The sequence below is a fragment of the Rhipicephalus microplus genome, unplaced genomic scaffold (assembly GCF_043290135.1).
Source record: "Rhipicephalus microplus isolate Deutch F79 unplaced genomic scaffold, USDA_Rmic scaffold_71, whole genome shotgun sequence".
Lineage (NCBI taxonomy): Eukaryota > Metazoa > Arthropoda > Arachnida > Ixodida > Ixodidae > Rhipicephalus > Rhipicephalus microplus.
The window spans coordinates 353,906-379,840 of NW_027464644.1; the positions used below are offsets into that span (position 1 = coordinate 353,906).

The window sequence follows — 25,935 nt, forward strand, 5'->3', positions numbered from 1 at the left end:
ACCGCAAAGCAGCACCAATTTTGTCGAGCGACCGCACTCCAGCAGACGATGCGGCGAAAGCCCCGCCTACAGCTGTCTTTGAGCTTGCGCACCAGTTTCCGAAGCAGCCGGCAGAGGTGCTCCATGGAGCGCCAGCCACACGGCACGGTGTTCAGGGTAGAAGTGGACAGCTCTGTACATCCTTGGGACGACGACAACCCCGGACATAACAGTGGCGATGAGGAAGTGGATTTAGACCTGCGCTACGCACTGCCTTTAATATTAGATACCCGAATTCAACGACTCATCATGGTCATCGCGGTTTGGATGCCTACAGCTTTACTTCGTGGGTAACAACATTACTGATGCAGCAATTAAGAGAGCCAACCTGCTAATGCTGTGCGGGAAGCAGACGTACGACAAAGTCTGTGCCCTGATTCAGTCAGCCATTCCAGCAATCATAGACTACGACGACATTTTAACTGCGCTACAAAGATGCTATGACCCAAGGCCATCAGAGGTCTACAGCTTAGCCCGCTTCCAGCGTCGAGACCAACTGGAAGGCGAAAAAGTAAGCAACTACGTGGTGACTGACGGCAATTTCGGGACGTCGACTTCAGCAACTTCAGCTACTGCGCAGAAGAGAGGATCAAGTGCCAACCTACTAACACCAATACATTCACTTTGAATGTAATGTTGCGTGACCGCTTTTTGTGCGGACTGCGGGACGAAGACCTACAACAACACCTGTTCGCAGAGACGAGTCTCAGCTTCGCCAAGGCATACGACATCACCCAGCGAACGGAGAGCGCCAGTCACCAGCAGAGAGATGTTTGAACGTCGAACCGGTACAAGTGCCAGTCAGGAATCTGGCTATTCCAAAACTAGGCTCTAACAAGAAGAGAAACAGAAACAGGACGCTGTTGGCGGTACAGCAACGTGCACAAGGGTGCAACAGCTTAAATACAATTTGAAACAATTTTTGGCGCAGCAAAATGTTACATCTGGAGCACTAAAATCCAAATTTGGAGCAGGTTAGGGAAACAAATTCACACATCTTTTTATCATGAAATACATTTAAACCTGCTTATAACAAACCTTGATATAACAAATTCCTCGGTATAACTAAGTTTTTCTATTCCCCGCCGTTACTCCATAGAAGCACATGTATTTGTGACCTCTATGCAACAAAGTAACAGTGGTAGACAACCTTGATATAACGAATTTTCCCGACGGACAATCTAGGAATTTCGCTCTGCATTTTGTTACAAGCATGCATCTTCCGCGGCTGCCCCTCTGCCGACAAAGCACGAAGGGGCGCGCGCGCATCAGGCGAGGGCAAGCGCTCGTTATTGCGCGCAGGTGAGCGCGAGGCGGCTACACCCCACGAGCTGGCGTTGCTGCCGTTCTCGCCGCCGCAAGCGCATACGCAATAGTGCCCCCCCCTCCCCCCCCCCACACACACACTCCAAAAAAATAAAATAGGAAAAAAAAACCTTTGCGCGTTCGCAGTGCCACAATAATGCGCTTCCGGGACAACTTATCGTAGTGTCTTTGCTAAATTCTGAGCCGCCTTCATGTTTTCCTCAACGAGCTCTCTGGTTTTAGATAGTCTTTCTAACAGATCTAAAATGTAGCTGACTACGTGCGGGTCTTCTTCATAACCCTCCCACGAGTCTCTCAACAGCCGAAATGGAGATCTTAATGTCCCCCCCCCCTCCTCCTCATTATTCGCGCGGTAAAGTGCGCGTGTGAGATGAGCGTGCGGCGGCGCATCGTGACAAGCTGGGTGCCGAGCGCGGGCGGCTTTTTTTTCTTCCTTTCTTGAGTTTTTATATTGGATACGTACATATACGGTGAAGCACGGCTGCGGCAGCGACGGCAATAAATCAGTCGGGACTCTCCGCATAAATGCTATGGCAATACAAAAAGAAAAACAAAGACGTCGTCAGGGGCCACACCATGAACGCGCAGTGAAACTATGCACGGGCGCACGGCGTCGAAAACGAAAAGCGAAGGACAAAGACACAGATGCGGAAAACCACGAAAAACTATTCGATAAAGCGCCTTCCATATGCAGCGCAGCCCACGTATATGTGACACATGCCTGTGCACGCGCGCTTATCCTTCGACAGGTGAAATAGCACCTTCGAGTTTTACCGGAACGATTGCGTTTAGTTGCCGGGCGCACAAAGATTACTTGGCTCGCTGGAAAGGCGCCGTTCGCGAAAAGAGTGCGCCTTTCAAAAACAGTGAAGTAACAACTGGGGTACCTGTTAGTTGGCACTCAATCTGTACCCGTGATTACGTTTCGTGCCTCGTTTTAAACAGCGTGTTAAGTGTCGAGCCGTAAACATTGTTAGTTTGCTTCGTCCTGTTAATTGTTCTCGTGCGTCATTCGTGCCAGAGCAGCGCGTTTCACGTTTCAATCTGCTTGCTGTTCTTAGCGTTACATTGAAAGTTGTTGCTATTGCAGTCATTTATTGCTTCGCCCTTGCGGCGAAACTGTGACTTTTCCTACTTTCGGACAACCGTGTCGACCACACCGAGGGGATGTCAGATGACACGTTCATGGAAACTCTCCGAGACCACGGTGACGACGGCTCTTCGCAGGTCGACTGGTCACTTGCTTTCCCGTCTTGCTCAGCGCCGCCAGTTCGCAGGCTGGTAGCTTTTGCGATTAGCTGATTAGTTCTAGCAACACGACAGCGCAATGCAATGAACGCGATAGTAAAAAATTGTAATGGTATAATAAGTAAAGCTGCACCAACTCTTTTGGATCGGATATCACGTAACTCTAACAAAATGCTGGTGTGAGCAAATATGGCCTCTCCAAGGGGAAGTGCTCTTTCCACACAGTCTCTTCCAACACCACCTAAAGTCTAGGTGGTGTTGGTCTCTTCGCGCTGAAACGGCACTGATACTCGCCGAGATAGCAAGCGCACCAGCCATGCAACCACCCTTAAAATCCAAGTTAATTATTGCCACTCAAGCGATCCCCTCCCCCCTCCCCCACCCCCTAACCCCCACATTGTTTCACGCTAGTTCAAGAAGGGTGGTTTACTTTCTGTTTGAGCATTCGACGGCAGTTATCTTATGCATGTTATCTTATGCTCTTTCCAGGTGATAGGAAAGAGCAGACTCGTTTGATCTCTGCTTCAGCAGCGCTCGCGCGCCTTTACTCCCTCGTGAAATTACGATGCGCGGGGGCATCTTATCAATTTGGACTTGTTACGTAACATAGCGGCGATGCAAAAACTCTCCGAGTGTGTCCATGTAATTGATATTGCAATATTAATGCAGTTTTTTTTACTGTAAAATAAGTGTTTTCAGTTAGCTCTCCTTAAGTACCCCTTTTGTTTAATTTGCGCGTTTATTTTCCGAATTTTTGTACCAAACCAGCATATGATGAAATCCTCTTTATAACAAATTTTTTCGAGACTTTATCAGTTTCGTTATATCGAGATTTAACTGTATTAAACTTGGAGCAGTATAAATAAAGCTTAGATATTGAAAAAGAAGTATATACCATTCAGCATCCTTTAAATTATCCAGTGTGAATAGAGCCCTGCTATTTCAATGAACGCAGTATGATGAACTACCCCACTGAGCGAACAGTGATGAAGTTCATATTAGGATTTGCTGCACCTGTCAAATATTTTGACAGACTCTGCGATATTAAATATAGATCTGCCAAACTCGCAACTTTGAAATTTGAGAGATTCGTAAAACTGAGGAGTAAGGGTGGCGAAAATGTCATACACCATTCCACATGATTGCCAGTAGCTCATTTAGATGTCAGTTATTATACTAGTACTCAGAATTTTGCGGCGTACAAACTCATGAGTAACTTAGCAAAATGTGCAGTGTCCTGTCAATAACGCTAACAGCCCTTTCTAAATCTCAACACACACACACACACACACACACACACACACACACACATATATATATATATATATATATATATATATATATATATATATATATATATATGTCACGGGGTCGTGACGTGGCCGAAGACAGGAGACTTCGTGTTGGGATTTTAACTGTTTATTTGGGCGAACCTGTGCCCGGTAAACGGAAAATCCAATTACAGCAGCAGTCTCGCATAGATAGCAGTCTCGGACTGATAGCGGCGAACGGAGCGTCGGCCTTCGATCAACAACTGACAAGCGGCGAAGCGCGTCGGCATTTATACTCCCGCCGTCGAATGTTCTAGCGCTACCGCTGGCGGCGGCGTACGTTCCAGAACAATCTGTACCATTCGCACAGTGGGCGTGATCTTATCGAAATGATCTACTACAGTCCGGAACCCTCTCAAAAACTGCAGGCGCGGTTTGCGCTGAGAATCGTGTGGTGTTTTGGGACGATAACAAAAGCTTGGGAAATGGAACGTGGCATTGCCCCCCTCTGAAAAAGGCATCGTCTCGATGCTTTAACTAAAGATGAAGGTACAATAATAATGCAAGAAAGTACAATGAATAAATTACAATACAACAATAATACAAAAAAAGCACTGTTTCAGTTTGTTAACGCGCATGAAACGGCTTTAGGCGTGCGACATGGACGAGTTCAGGTCGCGATCGGCGTCGTTGAGAGTTCGTGATGCCGTCGGGGACAACCTCGTAATCAAGTGGGCCGAGACGTCGAACCACCCTGTACGGTCCGAAGTACCGTCGCAGAAGCTTTTCACTTAGTCCACGTCGGCGTATCGGCGTCCACACCCAAACACGTTCACCGGGCTGGTATTCCACGAAGCGTCGTCGAAGGTTGTAACGGTGGCTGTCGGTCGTCTGTTGATTCTTGATACGGAGACGCGCAAGTTGTCGGGCTTCTTCGGCGCGTTGAAGGTACTCGCTCACATCGAGGTTTTCTTCGTCGGTGACGTTGGGTAACATGGCATCGAGCGTCGTTCTCGGGCTCCTTCCGTAGACCAATTTGTATGGAGATATCTGCGTCGTCTCCTGCACCGCCGTGTTGTATGCGAAGGTCACATACGGAAGAATGGCGTCCCACGTCTTGTGTTCGACATCGAGGTACATTGACAGCATATCGGCGATCGTCTTGTTAAGCCGCTCGGTGAGGCCGTTGGTCTGTGGGTGGTACGCTGTCGTCCGGCGGTGGTTTGTTTGGCTGTATGCCAAGATCGCTTGAGTTAAGTCGGCAGTGAATGCCGTTCCTCTGTCGGCGATAAGGACCTCCGGGGCGCCGTGACGTAGGACGATATTTTCGACGAAGAACTTAGCTACCTCGGATGCTTTGCCTTTTGGCAGGGCTTTTGTCTCGGCGTAGTGGGTGAGGTAGTCGGTAGCTACCACGATCCACTTGTTTCCGAAAGCCGACGTCGGGAACGGCCCCAGTAGGTCCATACCAATCTGCTGGAAAGGTCGGCAAGGTGGATCTATTGGCTGCAGAAGTCCCGCTGGCCTTGTCGGCGGTGTTTTGCGTCGCTGACAGTCCCGGCATGTCCTCACATAACGAGTGACGTCAGTGGTAAGACGCGGCCAGTAGTACCTTTCTTGTATCCTCGCGAGCGTGCGAGAAACACCGAGGTGCCCTGCCGTCGGATCGTCGTGCAGGGCCTGCAGGAGTTCTGGTCGCAGAGCTGAAGGCACCACAAGGAGGTACTTAGCCCGAAGCGGTGAAAAGTTTTTCTTTTGTAGCAGACCGTTTCGTAGAAAAAACGACGCAAGTGCGCGCTTGAACACCTTCGGGACTTCGGCGGTCCTGCCTTCGAGGTATTCTATTAGGGCCTTAAGTTCCGGGTCGGCCCGCTGTCGTTCAGCGAAGTCGTCGGTAGTTATCGTTCCCAAGAAGTAGTCGTCATCCGGGTCGTCGGGTAGCGGTTGGTCGACAGGCGCACGAGAGAGACAGTCGGCGTCGGAGTGTTTTTTGCCGGACTTGTAAATGACAGTAATGTCATATTCTTGAAGTCTCAGGCTCCATCGTGCGAGGCGACCTGAAGGGTCCTTCAAGGTGGCTAGCCAACACAAGGCGTGGTGGTCGCTCACAACTTTGAAGGGCCTGCCGTAGAGGTAGGGGCGAAATTTCGACGTAGCCCAGATGATGGCGAGGCACTCCTTTTCTGTTGTGGAATAATTTGCTTCTGCTTTGGATAGCGATCGGCTGGCGTAACTAATAACCCTTTCAAGTCCGTCAGCCCTCTGCACAAGAACGGCGCCAAGACCTACGCTGCTTGCGTCAGTATGTATTTCTGTCTCGGCGAATTCGTCGAAATGGGCAAGTAACGGAGGCGTCTGGAGGCGATGTTTAAGCTCCTGGAAAGCGTGTTCCTGTGGCGTTTCCCACTTGAACTCCACGTCGGCCTTGGTAAGGTTAGTGAGAGGATCGGCGATGCGGGCGAAGTTTTTCACGAACCGCCTATAATAGGCGCACAGGCCCAGAAATCGGCGCACGGCTTTCTTGTCAGTGGGCGGCGGGAATTCGGCGATGGCGGCTGTTTTCCGTGGATCAGGACGAACTCCAGACTTGCTGATAACGTGCCCCAGAAACAAGAGCTCTTCATACGCAAATCTGCACTTTTCTGGCTTCAGTGTGAGTCCGGAAGTCTTGATGGCTTGAAGTAAAGCTTCAAGGCGCCGAAGATGCTCGTCGAAACTCGAGGAAAACACGACGACGTCGTCCAAGTACACAAGGCAAGTCTGCCATTTCAATCCTGCGAGTACTGTATCCATAACGCGTTGAAAAGTTGCAGGCGCTGAGCAAAGGCCGAAGGGCATCACCTTAAACTCGAAGAGGCCGTCCGGTGTTATAAACGCCGTCTTCTCTCGGTCTCTTTCGTCGACTTCGATTTGCCAATAGCCAGTCTTGAGGTCCATTGACGAAAAGTACTTGGCGTTATGGAGCCGATCAAGTGCGTCGTCTATTCGTGGGAGAGGAACCTGTGCCCGGTAAACGGAAAATCCAATTACAGCAGCAGTCTCGCACAGATAGCAGTCTCGGACTGATAGCGGCGAACGGAGCGTCGGCCTTCGATCAACAACTGACAAGCGGCGAAGCGCGTCGGCATTTATACTCCCGCCGTCGAATGTTCTAGCGCTACCGCTGGCGGCGGCGTACGTTCCAGAACAATCTGTACCATTCGCACAGTGGGCGTGATCTTATCGAAATGATCTACTACAGTCCAGAACCCTCTCGAAAACTGCAGGCGCGGTTTGCGCTGAGAATCGTGTGGTGTTTTGGGGCGATAACAAAAGCTTGGGAAATGGAACGTGGCAATATATATATATATATATATATATATATATATATATATATATATATATATATATATATATATATATATATATATATATATAAAAGAAGAAGAAGTACTCTGGCACAGGGGCAGCAGCATCGAGCATGCAGCAGAGCTTTAAGTTTGTGTCGAAGTTTGGGGCGAAGACCATGCCACCATCGAGGTAACGCAAACAGATGTTCCATTTATGGCCACGCAGAATGCTGTCCACCATTCATTCGAACGTTGCAGGTGCATCGCAATGTCGAAAAGGCATGACGACGAATCCATATAAGCTGTCTGACATGACAAAAAGTGGTTTTGAGGCGAGTGGCCTCCTCCATAGCACCTGCCTTTAGCCTGACCACAAGTATAACGAGGAGAAAAACTCAGCCCTCTCTAAACAGTCCAAAGCATCGACAATGCGTGGCAGTGGATAGACATCTATTAGCGTGATCTTGTTCAATCACGGGAAATAAAGACAGAAACGTATGGAATCATCTTTCTGTTTGACCAGGACCATCAGAGACGCCCATGAGCTCTGTGATAACGCTTCTGCGGAGCATGCATACTCTACTTGCTTAGCAATGGTGCGGTATTCTGTAGCGGACACGCAATATTGTCATTGTCGCAGCGGTGAGTGGGACCCAATGTTGATGCGGTGCTTGACTGCTATGGCACGGCCGAGAGATGTTTGTGCAATGTTGAAAAAAAGCGGTAGCACTTTTCTTTCGACGGTTGGTGAGGAGCTGAGAACACTGCGAAGGTGTTAAATCTTCAGCAATGAACGGTCCAGATATGTCCGCTGATGTTGGGTCAGGCACAGAGATGACAGCCACTTCACAGATAGTGGTGGAAGGCGCCTCATCAAGGACGAATATAATTCTGGTGGAGTTGATCGTCTCGACCTGGCCAAGGCATCCGTGATAAAACAGGGATAAAGGTGATGACTGATGATCATATATTGGCATAGTGGTAGAGCCTTCGACAAGGTCGAGAGACGCAAAAGGCAGCGGAAGGCTCTTCGGGGAACTAATATTTGAGATGGTGTGAAGAAGACTGTGTCATCGAATATGGCACTGCATGAAACTGGTACGAATACGAAAGAGCATGGAGGGATTTCGGTGTTGTCATTAACGACTAGTTTAGAGGTAGACTGGATGTCGACGGAGGCTCGGTCATTCAGTGCGCAGAATTGAACCTCAGCCCAAGCACACTCGATTACAGCGTTGTGACGCGACAAAAAGTCTCTTACCAAGACAATGGTATGGGATCACGATGAAAGAATGATGCACTATATTGTATACAGAACGTCCTCAATTGTCACACGGGCTGTACAGACTACGATCGGTTGAAGAGGTTGAGCACTGGCTGTGCAAAACGACAATCTGAAGAAAGGCGTCATGACCTTACGAACTGAGCGGCAATATCCAGCATGGATAACAGTAACAGCTGCACCAATATCTACAAAAGCGATTGCAGCGACATTTTCTATGCAAACTATAATAACATAAACAGGTGACGAATGAGGACTTGGGCAAACCAAAACTTGCACAGTTCTTGACTCATAAACTGCATCTAGTTTCTTTGTTCGTTAGGCACAGGCTGTCAACGCATAGGACAAGGTGAGCGGCGGTGCGGAGAGGGCGAGCAAAGATGTCCCAACCGAGGGCGGTGGTTATCCTGATAGCGAGCTTGCGTTAGAGTGTAGTAACCGTAACGCGCGTTGGAGTCAAGTAGAAAGAAGGGCTCTCGGCAGTTTTCATCGATGATGTACGTCCGGCGGCGGCAATACCTTGCGACGGGTCCGGGGTATCAACATACCAAACATATCAGGCGACTGTGAAAGCGCGCATTGGATTGGAGGTGTTAGTGCCACTCCAAGAGACAGTAAGTGGGGGATAGCTCGCAGGGTACTGGAATGGAGGTGCAGGCACTTGAGAGTTGGCATGGCTGCAGCTGCAGCGTAAGTGAGTAAAGCAGTTAGAAAATTATGCTCACAGGCAGCTGCAAGCGCCTGCGCGAGCTCTCCTTGAATGACACCATGGAGAAACGATGGTAGAGTTGTGGTAGGATTCAGGGTGAAGGTACCAAATAAAACTGTCGTGCGACTTCATCGCCGAAAAAGGTTTTTATTTCGGCTATTAGCGACGCTTGGTCATGACCGTTAGTCACGCTGGACAGTCATGCCAAATCGTGCGCTGGAGGACGTCTTGTCAGAACTCGCTGCTTCCGCGATTCTTTGTAGCTTTGGCACAAGCTAATGACGTCGTTAACCGTGGTTGGGCTCTTCGCCAAGAGCATTTGAAAAGTGTCGTTGTAAATCCCTTTCAGAATGTGCTTAATTTTTTCAGTTCCCGTCATTGTAGCGACCATGCCTTCGTCTTCTCCACAGAGCAGACGCCATTCGTCATTATCACCAGTGCTCCTCACGAGCTGCCGCTCGCTCGAGGGCTCGAAGCCATCAGTTTTTTTTTAGTATTATTATTGTTCCATTAAAGAGTGTTTCTTTTGGACGAGCCGTCTCTCGTTCTTGCACAACAGCCAGGTAGCCAGCTGTAATGATTAAGGGACGTTCGTCACTATGTTTGTTGATGGCGGACGAGAAAGGATTAACATGAACAATTTGTTTGATGGCACGGGTGGAACGGCTGATGGTGCATGGATACGCTACCGTGTGCAGCGCCTTTGAGTCGGACGTCGCGGCCAACCCAGCAGTCAGGGTCGCAACTCCGGAGGTCCAGGATCTGGCCACGGCTCACGAGGACCACACCCGGTAGGCCTCGCCCACGAACCTGCTCCCGGCCACTGCACCCAGGCAGGAGCCGTTCAGCAGGCCCCGTCCATGGACCTTGTACAGGCTGACGGATTCGACCTCAAACAGACACACCGGAGCTCGACCTGGCCGACACGTACGGGTCCCACGTCCGGCTCAGGAACGCTGCCAGGAACTCGTCTTCTCGAGCGGCGCACCGCTTCCTCTGCCTTCGTGGCCTCAACCTTCGAGCTCTCTTCTCCGCACGTTCCTTGTTCTGTTGTCGATGTGCGACGCTGGTGACGCCGGCACTTGATGGCATGAGTGCGGCTACGGAGCAGTCAGCCCGCATCGGAGACGCGATGCTCCATGCGGGGAATGGCCAGCCCGTCCAGCGAACAGCTTGCGTCGAGACGCGATGCCCGGCGCAACCGTGACCATTAGCCAGGCCACGTCCATCGCTGTGCCGAACGGCTGACGGTTGACACGCCTCGCCGAGATCTGCGATGCCCTCGGCAAGGAAGAGAACAGCAGGCCAGGCCACGCCCCGAGATGCAGTACTCGTGCCGGCAATGCCGACCCAGCTGGTGGTTGGACGGCAGAAGCGTGGACGACCGCGTTCCCTGGCCGGAACCTGGATCGCCTGCGTCCGACGCTTCAGCCCGCTGTCTTCCGTCTGCCGCTGCTTCGGCTCGTCCCCAGCCACAAAGCCTGCTGCCACGTAATCGTCGCACGTGGCCCAATCGTGGCATGCCACCTCTGTGGGCCACCGCTAGTCATCAGCTGATTGGCGCACAGTTGCCTCGTAATCGCACGTGCCTTGACCCGCACCTTCGTCGTTGTCGTTTTTTCTCGAATCCTCACACTCGTAATCGCACGTGCCTTGTCCCGCACCTTCGTCGTTGTCGTTTTTTCTCGAATCCTCACACCAGCGGACCTCGAGGTCCATAAAATATGTTTCATCCTTCGTAAAGTGCCACTCAGTGAATATTTCACCAATGAAGAGGCCAAGCCGGCAAAGCCGATAAACTCGGCAATGCCGAAATGCAACATGAATGCCAAGATAAACGCCCAAACACCCGCCTCACATCAAAATGCTAAGCCCAGAGCACCAGAGCGACACAGCAAGGACTCGGATCTCAACTCCTATTTTTACGAAGATGAAACATTGAAACGAAAGACATCAGCTTCTTTACGAGAACAGGGAGCTGTTCGTTCGAGAGCCCCTAGCAAGCGAGCAAAGCCTCAGACCAACGCATCCGACAGCCCATACTTCAAAGCCGTGGCACCACTGAGTAAGAAGCCTGTGCTCAAGGCAGCTACCATGAAGCCCCAACAATCGAAGCAACAGGACACCTTTTCCAACTATCCTGAGGACAGTGCGCCGAAATCGCCTCCTGCCAAGAAGCAAGCAACCGCAAAGTAGACACAAAAGGCTTAAAATGCTGCGTCAGCCAAGAAAGCTGCTGTGAAGTGGGACGAGTCTTTAAGCTCAGTCAGTTCCGACGAGCCTGAGCAGACAAAGGTGATGGCACTGATGTCAAGTAGTGCTGCCGCTCTGCCTATTGCTTCACCAAATGCGACACCGGCTAAACTCTAGAAGGATGACAGGGAGTCATCTCTGCAAAGTGAAAATGGTAAGCCTTTCAAGAAGATTGTCAAGCCTCAGGCCACCAAACCCAAGAACACTAAGTTAAAGTTTGTAAACGAACAGACCTTTGTGGTTCGTGAATCTACCTCTCAGCCTGCCAGCCCATCTTCAACAGATGTACATTCAAGCCAATGCAAGCCATTTCATTATGTTCTTAGCTATGCGTACGCGTGGCAAGACATCTTTAGCGCTGAACTTCTCGACCCCTGGACTTGGTCGTCAAGCAGGGGGTGGCACATGAGTTGTCAGCCATACCGCAGTGCCCATCTCGCGTACCCCCCGATAGATGGCAGCACCCGCCGCCACTCCCATTGTGATTCCTCCTCGCCTCGCTAGACAGCGCTCAGTGTCAGACGCCAGTTGAGACAGCTTTAGCCTATACACATTGCACACACAAAAAAGAAGAAACTTGGGCAGACAGTGAAGGGTTTGTTGGTAACATTTGCAAGAAGCACATCAAAATTAATCTTGTGCCAAACGATATAAAAAGAGCGCACAGAATCGCAAAAGGTCAACCGGAAAAACCACGCCCGGTAATTGTTAACTTCTCCCAGTTCAAAATAAAAGAAGCAATCCTATCTAACGGTTTCAAACTGAAAGATACGCCGTACAGTATAGCTCCGGATTATTGTTTCGCTACCCGCACTGCCTAAAGAGAGCTTCTACGCTTTGCATGTGAGCACAGCGACCCTTTCAACCTTCGTTACAAGAAGGTAGTTATTGGGAAAAAATCGTGCCACTATAATGCAACCCGAAAAGTAGTCGAAGGAATTTTTCCGCGTGCTAACAATTTCGCAACCCAGTAAATGCATCGCCAGTTACCTCACCCTCTCGCCATATCCAGAATCACCCCTCTAAACATGCAAATAATGTCACCTTTTCTATTCTCTACACAAACATAAAAAGCATCATGCCGAAACACGACAAAATATGTACCATAATTGAATCATCTGATTGTGACGTCGGGATGCTGACAGAAACATGGCTTTTACCTTCCATCAAAGATTCTGAAGTTCTTTCATACCTAATCAATTTCACATTGCATCGCCAGGACCGTTTATCCGGTCGAGGTGGTGGCGTGCTCATCGCTGTTCAACATACAATCCTTCACTTCATTATTAGCATTACCAGTCCACTGGAAGCTCTTTGGGTAACTTGCGAAAGTTCCCATGGGCTGGTCATACTAGGTGTCTGTTACCGCCACCCCCCCCCCCCCTCCGCCAAATCAGAGCCCAACTTTAACATCAGCTTTAACGACACCTTCGACAAACTACACAAAATGTATCCCCGTAGAAAGTTTATAATTTGTGGGGCTTCAATTATCCATCCAGAAAATGATCAAACAATGTTTCCCTTCGCAGCGGTGAATGCGGCGATTTCCTAGCCTGTTTAGAAAACTACCAACTAACACAAGTTATAACCCATGCCACCAGAGAAACATTACGCAGCTCTATTATAATAGACCTTATACTAATGTCGGATCCAAGTAGCCTGCATTCTCTCCATTACCTTAAAGAAATAAGTGATCACAAAATTATTTTTGCCTCTCTCAGTTTTACTTTTCCAGAAAATAAGCTTACACCAAAGCAGATAAAGCTCTACGGTCGTGGCAATTATGAAAATATTAACACCGAACTTGAACAATTTTACAATTCATACCACCAGGGATTGAACAAGCGCACCATAGAAAACAATTGGAAGTTATTAGTCGAAAAACTCAATCAACTAACTGATGCATGTATACAGAGCATAAAAATTAAAAACAAAACATCCGCCCCTTGGTTTAACAACGCGATTAAAAACTGATGAGCCGGAAAAAACACCTGTTCAGACGTGCCAAACAACAAAACCGACCGTCTCTATGAAAAGAATATTTCGACTCTGTGCGATGCCTCTCAATTAACATTCAAAACGCGAAACGCAATTTTTTTCGATCAACACTACCAGACATGCTCAAAAATAACCCTAAGAAATTCTGGCAAACAAAAAACCCATGAAACATCTCGCCGATAACTCTCTTGGTACTAATAACAAATCGCTAAGTGACGTAGATTCGGCCAATGCCCTAAACAATGCCTTTTGTTCTGTTTTCACGCGTGAAGATAGCTTTTTTGCGAACTCCGGAGAGAACCTTGAGCCTATATAAGTGAGCTAATGTCACCTATTGAAATATCTGCAAATAGAATAAATAACGCAATTAGAAAAATGAAACTGTCATCTGCAAGTGGAAAACATCAACGGCAAAATATTAATGAACACACAATTGATAATTAGCACAGAAATTCAGCTGCTCTTCTCTGAATCACTTTCACAGGGACAGGTGACAAGTGATTGGAAACTCGGTGAAATCACTCCACTATACAAAAATGGCAACAAAGCATTCCCATATAACTACCGGCCCATATCGCTTACAAGTGTCCCATCCAAAACTATGGAGCACATTTTATTTACCAACATCGTTAATCACCTCTAACAGCACAACTTCATTCACCCTTCCCTAAATTGTTTTTGAAAAGGCCTGTAGTGTGAAACGCAACTTGCTGCCTTCATCCCTGACTTGCACACAAATCTTGACCGGAACATCCAAACTGATGCTTTATTTCTTGACTTTGAAAAGGCTTTTGATAAAGTTCCTCACCACCGCCTTTTGACCAAACCTTCTTTGCCTAATCTCGACCCATTCCTCTTGTCCGGGATTAATAACTTTCTCACTGACAGAAAACAGTTTGTCGTCATAAATAGAGCTAGGTCTCAAATCTCTCCCGTCCTCTCCGGTGTTCCCCAGGGAACAGTACTTGGCCCCCTGCTTTTCCGAATTTACATCATCAACCTTCCACACTGTATTACTAACAACATAAGATTATTCGTCGACGATTGCATTATTTACGCAAAAATCACTAGTCATGAAGATCAAATAGCTTTACAAGCACACCTAACAGCCGTTCAAAATTGGTGCCACAAGTGACATATGAGTTTAAACATTTCTGAATGTAGATCAGTGTCTTTTCACAGACGTACTAATTAGTTAAAGTACAACTACGCCCTATATAACAGTTTTCTATAACCGACTAGCTCGTATAAATACCTTGAAATACATATCTCAAGTGACCTATCATGGACCCTCCAGATCAATCACGTCATTTCAACAGCGAGTAGATCTGAAGGTTATATCCAAAGAAGCCTGAAGTTTGCTCCCAGCCACTTAAAAATAGTAGCTTTCACCACAATAATACGCCCCAAATTAAAATATGCCGCAGCAATTTGGAACCCACACCAGCATTATTTCATCCAAAACCTAGAAGCCATCTAAAACTGCGCTGCCAGATTCACCTTTCCCAATTACTCATCGTTCACCAGTGTAGCAGACTTAAAGAAGCGTGCCGTATTAATTTCTCTTAGTCAAAGCCAAAAAACTGCGCGGCTCGTATTATTTCACAAATTCCATCACGCATCCCCATCCAGCATTTGCGTCACGCAACACCCCTATTTCTGTGATAGATGTTGCAACACTATGCGAGTATATTACCCTCGTCCCAGAACTACCGCATTGGCCGAATCTTTCTTCATTCGGACAGCTGAGGAATGGAACGCCCTACAGGATACCATTGTTAGCATTCAGGATGCAGAAGCCTTTCAAAATTCCCTGTTAACCATCACTGAACCATAATAATTTTTTTTCGTGTGACTTGCCATGCTAATTCTTGTGTAATGGTTTCTAGTGTCATCTTCCTAGTATGGCGTGTATGTATATTTTGTGTACTTGGCAATGATTTGCACCCTATAAGTGGTATATTTTGTCACTGTAAAATGTTTTTATCTAGAGTCCACAAACAAATGTACTTGTTACCCCCCCCTTTTTTTTCTTGTTTTGTTTGTTTCTGCCACTTCAGATATGGCCTGAAATTTCTGTTTTATGTTTTGTTGCACATCCAACTTTGCCTTTACCCATGTCTTGTATGCCCACCCCTCATGTAATCTACCTTCTGTTAGGGACCCTTGAGGAAAATAAAATAAATAAGTAAATAAATTTGTTTTATCTGCTGTAGCTAAATATTTGCTACGAAAAATGACAGGAAAGAGGAAAAACACACAGACCTGTCCAGAGCAGAGAAGACTACAGGTGGTGCCTTATGCGCACCATGTTGGGCATGGCCTGAAAAAAGTTGCCTCCAGGTACAATGAGTCTGTGGTGTTTTCCGCGCCAAGGAAACTGAATGGCTTATGTGCACACATCGGCAAAAAAAAGAAGCCACAGTACGAAGTGAAGCAAGGGCAAATTTGTGTGAATTGTGTTGTTGGTGTGGTATATGAAGTTCCACTGACTTTCCGGATGGTGTACATAAGCCAAACAGGTGTTGTGTGAATTTTAGAGCATGGAAACATTTTAAATTATTAGAGAAAGGAACAGGCTCCAAATTAGCCCTTCATTGTAAATAGTGCAAATGTAAGCCAATGCTGAACAAACTCAGGATTTTGGGCAGAAGCCATGAAAAAATGGCACATGAAATACAGTTGAATCTCATTAATTCGAACACGCTTAATTCAAACTTCTGGTCAGTTCGAACTCATGATAAGGTCTCTTCAAAGCTATGTGTATTCCAATGGACAAAAACACCCGGTAATTCGAACGTGCAGACACTTGCGACGGTTATTTTGAACATACCGTGCTCCGAAAATGCTCTCAGCACCCTGCCCAATCCCATGGCGGCACCTGCGACACCTAAGCGCTGCCCGAAAAGGAAATGAAAAGGCAAGAAAAGGCTATGGTGGAATGTTTGCTCACTCTCTAATGCCGATCTGCGACGTGCCCTTGTCACGGTTCTCCCTTTTCCGTCCCTGCCACATAAAGACCCTTCTCCTTCCAACGCCGTTTGCGAAGAGAGAGAGGAAAAAAAAAGGCTGTTGCTGGGTTGAATGAATGTGTGGTTGAAGGAAAGGAAAAAGGCACTATCTTCTGCGGCCTTTGCCCCTTGCGGAAGCACGGCTCTGCGCCTTGAAGGAAGGAGGGGGGGTCTTTCACGCGCCCATGCCACGCGTCCCCCTTCTTTCCTGTCCCTGCCACATAACCCTTCTCCTTTCAACGACGCGCGCGAAAAGAGTGAAAAAAAAGCTGCCGTGGAGTGATGGTTTTCTCTCAAATGCCGTCTGCTTCTCTCCGCCTGGACGGAGATGCTCCTCCTTTCTCGTCATGTGCTAGCCATGCTACGGCTGCGCAGCGGAGAGACTACGCAGCCGTTGTTGTCGTCGTCTTTAGAAAGTGTCGGTGCTGGACATTTCCGCGTGCAACTTCTCTTGCCAGGAGAATGCTGAAGCCGAAGTAGAAATGCTTTGCAAGCTGCGTGCGGAATTGATTGACTTGCTGCAAGGCAAACGCATGCAGACGCGCATCACCGAATACTTGAAATAATAATGGATGTCCTGTGATTTGTAAATAAATGTAAGTCTTCTGAAACTTCCCCCCCGTGTGTTAGCTCAATGCACATGCACCACTGCATGGAGAGCCCTCGGTTTATTTAGCTTTCATTAGTTTGAACTTCTTTTAATTTGAACAAATTTTCGGGCCCCTTCGAGTTCAAATTATCGAGATTCGACTGTACTTTAATCTTTTCACATTCCAAAGAATTCTTGGCGAAGCATCTTGTAGTGATAGCTGCATGGCGTTGCACAGGAAGGAAAAAACTTTCCTGGAATCTTTTTTGTAATCTTGAGTGATTAGTAGGACGAAGAAGGCATAGAGTGATTGGGCGTCAGTTTATTGTATTATGCGATTTCTGTTAGAAGCTTGTAGCATCACCACGGGACCACATGGGTACATATACTTGAGCCACGCGTACTTGAATAAACAGTTGGTAGTCGAGCTGCTTTCCTGTCTCCTGCTTCGTTTTCTGTGTTCATCATTTTATTGGCTGGAATCTTTTTTAAAGCAAAGCACCAACCAACTCATCAACGAGTGTTGTTAAAATATCCTTGTCAATCTCGTCCGGTCGAGATGTAATGACACTGCAGAAAAAAAAGGACGCCAATCAAGAGGGTGTCGAAAATATAACAAAAAAGATGTTTGTACTTCCAGACGGTATCCTTGTTCACTATGCTGGGAGGCCGAAGCATGAAATTTCGTCCAATTCTTGACTTCGTTTATCTACGCCAGGCGTATATGGCCAACCAAAGATTACCCAAGTCTCCCAGTTTATTTCGAACCTCTTTGTTCAAAGGTCACCTGAACTTCAACCTGTTCTGCAAAGGCCAAGGCTTGATTCTGAAGTCATTGTGCATGCTGAGACTGGTGCACATGGCTTTCGGACACCTGGTAGTATCGAAAGCTAAGTGGCAGTTACTTAAAACTTGAGTCATGAACTGCAGAGCAGTTCTGGACTTCCAGAATCAGCTCTCCTTTGCTCACCGTCACCTTAATTACAGCTCTCCTTTGCTCACCATTACCTTAAATACAAGTGCCCGTTTGTTTTCACCAGTATTGAGCTTTACGCAAACTGCAAGGCTCAGCTACAGTTATTTCTCTGTGAACACACGCATCAGAACAAACTGAATCACCTACAGCCTTGTCGTAAAAATAACACGTTATACCAAGCAAGGTTAGTGGTATGAAATTTGTCCTCGTAAGCTCCTAGTCAGCTCAAGATGAGTGTGCTCGAATTTGGACTGAACTTTAGCATGAGTGGCCCACTTGAACCAAAGAAACTGATATGCACCGTAGAGCATGCCATTGATCAGATGGATGACGCCGAACGAGACAAGGCCTGTACTTGTGCGATCAGAATTCTCACCAAGTTCGCGCATAAAAAGCACACTGCCCTATTGCCCGAACCGCCCAACTCAATGAGGAATCTTCCCAAGAATTATGGTATAGTGATACTGCCAGCTGACAAAGGGAATATCACTGTTATTATGAACACAACTGACCACATCAGTAAGACGTCAGACATCGTCTGGGATAGCAGCACCTATGCCGTCTTTGAACGTGATCCCACACTCAAGTTGAAATAGGAACTGCAGGATCTTCTGGTAGACTTTTTCTGATACGTGTATCCGGAACACAAGGATTTTCAGTTTTCGCTTCTTTGCCACAACGGCTCTGCGCCGGCACTGTACAGCTTATTCGAAATTCATGTTTGGCACGCCAATACGGCCCATCGTGATTGTCACGCGTTCGCCTCTCTGCAGGCTTTCGAGCCACCTTCACTATGCATGCTCCGCTGCTCAAAAGTGGCCCCACAATCATCCGTGGCTCGCAAGACATCATTGACAAAGTGCGTCATCTCACTGTGGACGATAATAAAATCATAATGACATTCGACGTCAATTCCATTTTTACCTGTGTTCCTGTGCCACTTGCTGTAAGTGCCTGTAAAGCTGCCCTGTAGGCTGATGAAAAACTGGGCAAACGCACCATGTTAAGACAACTGGATTTCTGTTTGAACAATACCTACTTTACTTTACGTGATGTGATTTACAGCAGCTGCATGGAGCCTTTCTGGGCGCCTCGATCTCAGTAACGGTGGCAAACCTGGCTATGGAGTCAGTGGAAAGCCAGGCTCTGGCTTCCTTCGACCCTTCTCTGAAAGTATTCTTCCGATATGTTGATGATCGCTTTTGCATCTTAAAAAGCACCCTGGCCGCATTCACCAACCACTTGAATACCATTGAGAAAGCTATAAGAACCCCTTGAAAGAGAAGAGCTCTGGACGTCTACGTTTTTTAAAGTAGTGGTACAGCGGGACCAACAACGTCTGGTATTCAAAATTCCTAGGAAAGACACAAATAGTGGGCGTTATCTTCATTTCGCGTCAGTCAATTCTCTCAGCCACGAACAGTCTGTGGCCTTTTCTTTAATAATATAATAAAGAGGGCCCGAAGAATTCGCAGCAAGCCAGAAGGCTTCGACTGCGACTTAGCATGTATTCGATGCGAACTGGGCGCGTGCAAGTACTCCAGAAGTTTTCTTGTTTCGTCCGAGAAACGTTCAAGGCAGAGCAACTACCATGGAAAAGCGTTGGTCTCGGGTTCGAACATCCAGCACGAATTTTTCAACACCTAACAGGCTTTTCTTTCTGAGAAATCGTACGAATTTCTGTGTGGCTTCGTGCTGCAAAATGGTGGTTGTCTGTCCCTTTCTTGAACCTTCTGCCACATGTAGATTCCCACAGAACTGATTTACGATAGTTATGTCCTTGTGCTTCAAGTTTTCAATGACTTCGCCCTGGCCCTGTCAATTGCTAGTTTTCTGGTTAGCTCAATTGGCAGAGGGACCGCCCCAAAAAAGTGTTGATTCTGGGTGCGAACCCCAAACTAGAACAAACTTTTGCTAAGAGGCTTTTCTTTCTGAGAAATCCGGCTCCATGCGATAAAAGGGCGGTTGTTTCCTTTACCCTTATTAGCATATGCTTTAATGCATAAATGGTGAATAGGAATGAGTGCAGCAACACGATAACATGATCTATGTGGTTCCTTGGAGCTTTTAAAACGTTTATGACACTTGAGGAGTCCTTTTATATAAAGATGTATCTGATAATTTCTATTCTTTGAAGTGTTTAATGGCTGCCAGAATCACACAAGTCTCTTCTATGAAGATGCCTGCATGTTCACAACACTGCTACCTAAAAAGAATGCACCGAGAGTAGTGCGCAACATGCTAGTGTGTCACTATAAAGCATCAGTAAAAACAGTGATCATTGAAAATGTCAATGCCCAGCAGCTCTACCACTGAAAATCTTGAATGCAGCACAGCGTGCACTTAAATCAGAAAAGATTGTTCAACACATTCAGCATGCTCTCATCCCTTATATAATCATTAGTTCTATGAAGTCAAGCGAAATGGTCATAAAAATTGCATAGAAAACACATCTGCATAATTACTTTATAAACAGTAGCTTGTAAAATAAAGATAGCATCAAATAACATTTCTTGTAAATATTTTTGGCTTCTAATCTCTTGAGTAAGCCTAGGCCCCTAATTATAGATGCATGTCCCTCAGACCATACAGCGGTAAACAGATTCATATTTTCCCATGACTTGTTTACAATGTTACATGGCATAGAAACATCAACATGGCCTTATGCCTACTTATAAAATATGTGCTATTTTTCGCTAATGATTGAAAGCTTATCACAGTTGACAAGGTGGCAACTTGGGCCACAGTAGCTGAGGAAAACTCACCGAAAGCAAGTTGTAGTACAGGCCGAAAATCATGCGTGGCAGGAAGGCAAACAGTGCGTCTTGCAGGCACACCTGCACACATTCATATGTAGTGAGAAATTTACGCAAACCGAGACAGGTTTAGCCCACTTCCATGATTACAGCATGAGACGAAAGCAGAAAAAAAACGGCACACAACACACCTGGAGCACCGAGTGACAACTGATTTGCTGAACATTTCGTGACAGGCGCTATACCAGGAACATGAGAAAAAGTGGTGAGGAAAGAGACAGACAGGCACCAAACTACCAACTGCTTATTGCCGGTAAAGGCTGAAAAACGGGCAAATTTCCACCCACGTACACTGGAGTGAAATAGTTACCACAAACATCTCGTCACGTGAGCATTCGATTAAACAAGGACAACTCAGATTGATAGAATAAATGAAGACAACTCAGACTGAAGTAATGAGTGGGCACAAGCCCACTCATTACTTTAAGTATAATACTCCTCTAGCAGTTCCCTTACAGTCTGGTTCCTGCTTTTGCCGATAATCCTAGCTTACTCAAAACCTGGCACACACAAGCATGACAACTGATATTTTGACAGCAGCAAGCTTTTTTATACCACTGACGGCCAGAAGAAACATGCAAGAAACATGCTTGGATGTAACATAAGTGCTGGCAATAAACAGATATGCATCATATTTCACCGTGAAGGTATTTGATTTTGTGGGGGAGAGTGGGGGCAGTGATACTGTGGGTGAGCTTATACACATATCCGACAACTTCGATATCCCATGTGCCTCCTTTATATCTCCTGTTACAGCGTCACAATGTTAGGCCACACGGCTACAAGTGGCTGCGTGTGCCACATTGCGCAACAGTGAGCATACGCATGCGTCTGTGAACCTTGTGAACCAATGTACTAAAATAGCAGTGAGACTGGCAAGCATCGTCAACATACAGGAGGCTCAGGTGATAGCCAAGTTTCAGGATATGTGTGTAACGCCCCCTTAGTAGCATTGTCACAAAAGAAGTCTGATACCTTGACTGTGAAATTTAATGTGTGTCTGTTTTCTGCCAGTGTTAATGTACCAAGCAAGCACATTTCCTAATAATAATAATAATAATAATAATAATAATAATAATAATAATAATAATAATAATAATAATAATAATAATAATAATAATAATAATAATAATAATAATAATAATAATAATAATAATAATAATATATAATAATAATAATAATAATAATAATAATAATATTAATAATAATATTAATAATTATAATAATAATAACATAGCAAATTTCACTAAGAAGGAATGCCAAGCTCGTGATGCGACAGGGTGCTAGCAAAAAGCGTCTAACAGCATGAAAAGGGCCAGCATGTCACACACAATACTATACAATCAAAACAGCAACGGACAAGAAATAACTGCAAAAAAAGGCCTGTAAATTTGGTGACAATTTTAAATAAGAATCGAAGTCCATTTAGATGACAAGACTGAAAATGGTAAAGGCAGAATCGTACTTACACTCAAACCTAGATCTCATTGCCCTGAATTTCGCTAAATATCGGTTATAACGAAGTAACTGAAGAATAGTCTTGCAATAGAAATCGTGTTAGGAATAGACCTTTACAACAAACTTCTGGTTATAATGAAGTTACTTTAGTTTAAGAGGCCACTCTGTTAATTTGAGTGCATACATTATTACTTCAAGGCTATTTAGTTGCTTAGATTAACATATTAGTCTAAGCATGGAGAGCCTGTGGCTGCAAGTACATCAGCACTCGGTGGCCATTGTTTGTACGAGCGTATAGAAAGTTCCACGTGTGACTGCGTTGTGTAGTGTATGTTCTAGCATGTGGGGAGTGGCAAGCTTTTTAAAAACAGTCCGTCAATCAATCTGCGGTAGGCATGATATAATTTTATTAGAAGTATTTTGAACAAGATTGGCAATGACGTTATTCCAAGATCTTCAAATATAGGACTGTACTAAAGTGCTTATTTGGGCCGGTTGGTACATGGTCAACGAAGTGAAAAAACAGCGCGTAACACAGGACACAGGACAGAGAAGAGACGGACGAGGCGGACGAGGCTCTTCTCTGTCCTGTGTCCTGTGTTACGCGCTGTTTTTTCACTTCGTTGACCATGTACCAACCGGCCCAAATAAGTCAGCGCCTCGTCCGTCTCTTCTCTGTCCTGTGTCCTGTGTTACGCGCTGTTTTTTCACTTCGTTGGTCAAATATAGGCTTTGTAAGGGTGACGTATGGTTCATCGGAGATGATTATTACTTCTTTTAAATGCAAAGCATTTCTCTGGGAACTTTAGACACTAAGCATGTGTGTCTGTCTATATATTTAGCTGTTTTCATCTGGGTACTCTCATTGTTCTTCCCCCTTAACTTGGTGTGGATCCAAATTATGATGTTAGGGTGAGAGGGTTTGACAATTATGAAATATATGGTCAAAACAAAAATAATGATAAAATTATGTCATGTACGATGTCAAACCCCTTCCTCCAGACCCATATGCTTACATCACGAGTCATGTTATGAGGGTATGCACCACAGGTGTTTGGCAGTTTATATCTACTGAGGAATGGCAAGAACAGACCTTGGCAATTTAAATGCAAGGGCGCTAAGAAAAAACTGACATTGGCACCACTGATGCGACGAATAAAAATAATATTTGTTACGGTCACAGCAGCAATGGAACCCATGGCGACCAAGAGTTCTACCACAGTATTCTAATAGAGAGGCAAGCAATAGCAGGTCGTGAAAAAAGACCCTATGCTGGCGTATTGTTTGGGAAACATCAATCGTGGTTGCACTGCTGCCCACCTAATTTTCAAATTTTCAAAACATATACATATGGTCTCCAATCTTACAGGGGTCACGTCGGGCTTGTGTCAATTGAACTTAGGCACCAAACACCGAAGTTAGTCTACATAGCACTATGAAGGGCTACCATCCTCGCAAGCACAAGCGCTGCATTTTAGCTTACCGCTTCAGGTGTCGGTGATACACATGTCGCCCTTGGCATCAATATGCAACTGCAAACATGTAGTCATATAAAACATGTGCGAATGTTCAACATACATATCTGTGCATATAACAATTGTACGTATGCTTATCATCACTACATAATGTACAGTATAGCTCCGAGAATGACCACTGGCGGCATGGCAGTTGGGGCCTAAAAACGTTGGTTGGGGCAAAATGACGCCCCGGCTAGAACTCGCTTGCTCCACTGTTGAGTATCGCCTTCTTCTGCACCCGCTGTGTTCCCGCTCTTACGTGATACAGTCATAGAGAAATATTCTTTCATAAAGAGTAGCCACTTGAGCCTTTCCGCAACCGAGCAAGAAAGGGTCTGAACAGCCGCTAGATAGCGTACCCCTGCTCGTTCCTACTCTTTAGTCAACATTTGTAATAGTCGTCTCAGGAGGACCACAAAAACCTAAGTTTGACATTAAATTTAAAAATAAAAAAGACGTCACACTTTTGTCACAAAGGTGAAGCAATGAATGCAATAGCAACAAATTGGAATATCCCACTGTGAATGACAAGCCAGCGCCCTGCCTATTTTTTTCAGGCCTGGGCAAACGCTTTCTTCAGGCCGTCCAGCACGCTTTCCCTCCACTCCCCGTTGCCACATGGAAGCGCTGCTCGAGTAAACTACGTACACGCCTTCCACCCGGTTTTAGGGTGATGTCAGCCTTTCAAAGCGTACATGCCGACGCCCCCAAGTTTTGATGGTCGCCGTTGTTGCCAACTTCTTTTGTTGCCATTTTGTTTTTCAACTCAACCGGTTCAACGTGGTCAACGTCAGTGCAGTCAATGTTCAGGTGGTTACAGGTTGTCTCCACGCACACGGTGTTAGTTATGTAGCACTGTGACGACATAGAAACAGTGGTTACACGTGCCCTACCTGTGCGTTTCAACAAGGTTTTATTTGAGTGGAACTTGATGCCGCAAATTCTACGTTCTTTGTGGTGCGCGTCAATGTTCGCTAGCACTGCATCAACGGTTGTTCACAGCGAACAAAGCATAACAGGCTGTTGTGTTCCACAATTTTCAAACAACACTCAGAACAGAGTGAGAATGCTTCGCTTCCTGTCGAGCTCAACGCGAAAGAAAAGTTGGCTGACCCAAATCAAGCGAGACTGGTTGGTGGTGACGCCATCGTCACATGTATGCATGGTGAGTACTGTGTTTTGCAATGCTGTCTGTGCCACAGTTACATATGGATGTGATTTGTACACTATACGATTGACGTACTGCAAGCTGCTGTGCATCAATCAAAGTAGATTACCATTAGACGGATAAAAAAAAAAACAAGGGCTGGAGGGGGGTGGGGGGGGGGGCTGTCGCAAGCATGGGTGAACACGAATGTGGACTTTTGCGTGTGCAATCATAACGTGGACTAGTTCCAACTCACCGGACCTACAATGCTATTTTGAAAGAAACTTTTACCTCTGTTCAACTCTAGTTTTCATGTTGGAATATGTTGTACCGTGAGGCCGACTCGCCGCACGGAACACACAGGGCACGACAGTGAAGCACCGGCCGACACGAGGTACGCTGCTGCCGGTAGCCAAACAGGAAATGATTTATTCTGTACAATGCCGCACATATACACACAGGGTAGCACGCCCTGAGGGCGAAAACACTTCACATGAAACTGAATCTGGCAACTAAGAAATCAGAACTGAAACACCACACCATCCCCCCAAGAAAGAACAGGAAATATGGCTCTAAGATCTTTATACAATGATTAACAAAACCTGAGTAACTTTTATAACCTTATACAATTTTAGGACAATGTATTGACACATAGAACTGTATTTAAAACCTCAACATCCCCCCTCCTTTTGTCCTAAAGTAACCAATTGAAAAACAGAGAAGCGGCATGAGAAGGAGAAAAAAACATAACTATGTACACAGTCCACCATAGCTGAACGCACTTACACAGTCAACATACAACAAAAAATCATGGCATAACAGCGTATCCCTTATAACTTTATACAATAAATAAATCTACAGCCAACACACAACGATGCACACGTATGGTAGAGATTCCAACATACGAGTAAGAACGAATTTAGGACACGAAGTCCTTAAACCTGGACGGTTTCTTATGCGAACGCT

The 25,935-nt window shown here is 46.1% G+C and overlaps 2 long non-coding RNA genes across 3 annotated transcripts in view; both read right to left on the reverse strand.

Annotated features, from left to right (window-relative positions):
* LOC142790099 (uncharacterized) overlaps window positions 1–16,443 on the reverse strand; it is a 63,343-nt gene extending 46,900 nt beyond the window's left edge. The window contains exon 1 of one of the 2 annotated variants that reach the window (XR_012889374.1): window positions 16,409–16,443. This is a non-coding gene — a long non-coding RNA (uncharacterized LOC142790099). Of the gene's footprint in view, window positions 1–16,288; window positions 16,356–16,408 lie in introns of those variants that run through there. The other variant, XR_012889375.1, reaches the window with a different exon arrangement.
* A 919-nt stretch (window positions 16,444–17,362) lies between these two features.
* On the reverse strand, window positions 17,363–20,864 carry LOC142790101 (uncharacterized). Its single transcript, XR_012889377.1, has 2 exons — window positions 20,797–20,864; window positions 17,363–17,625 (listed from the first exon to the last, which is right to left on the reverse strand). It is a non-coding gene; the product is annotated as an uncharacterized LOC142790101 (long non-coding RNA).
* Between the last annotated feature and the right edge of the window lie 5,071 nt (window positions 20,865–25,935).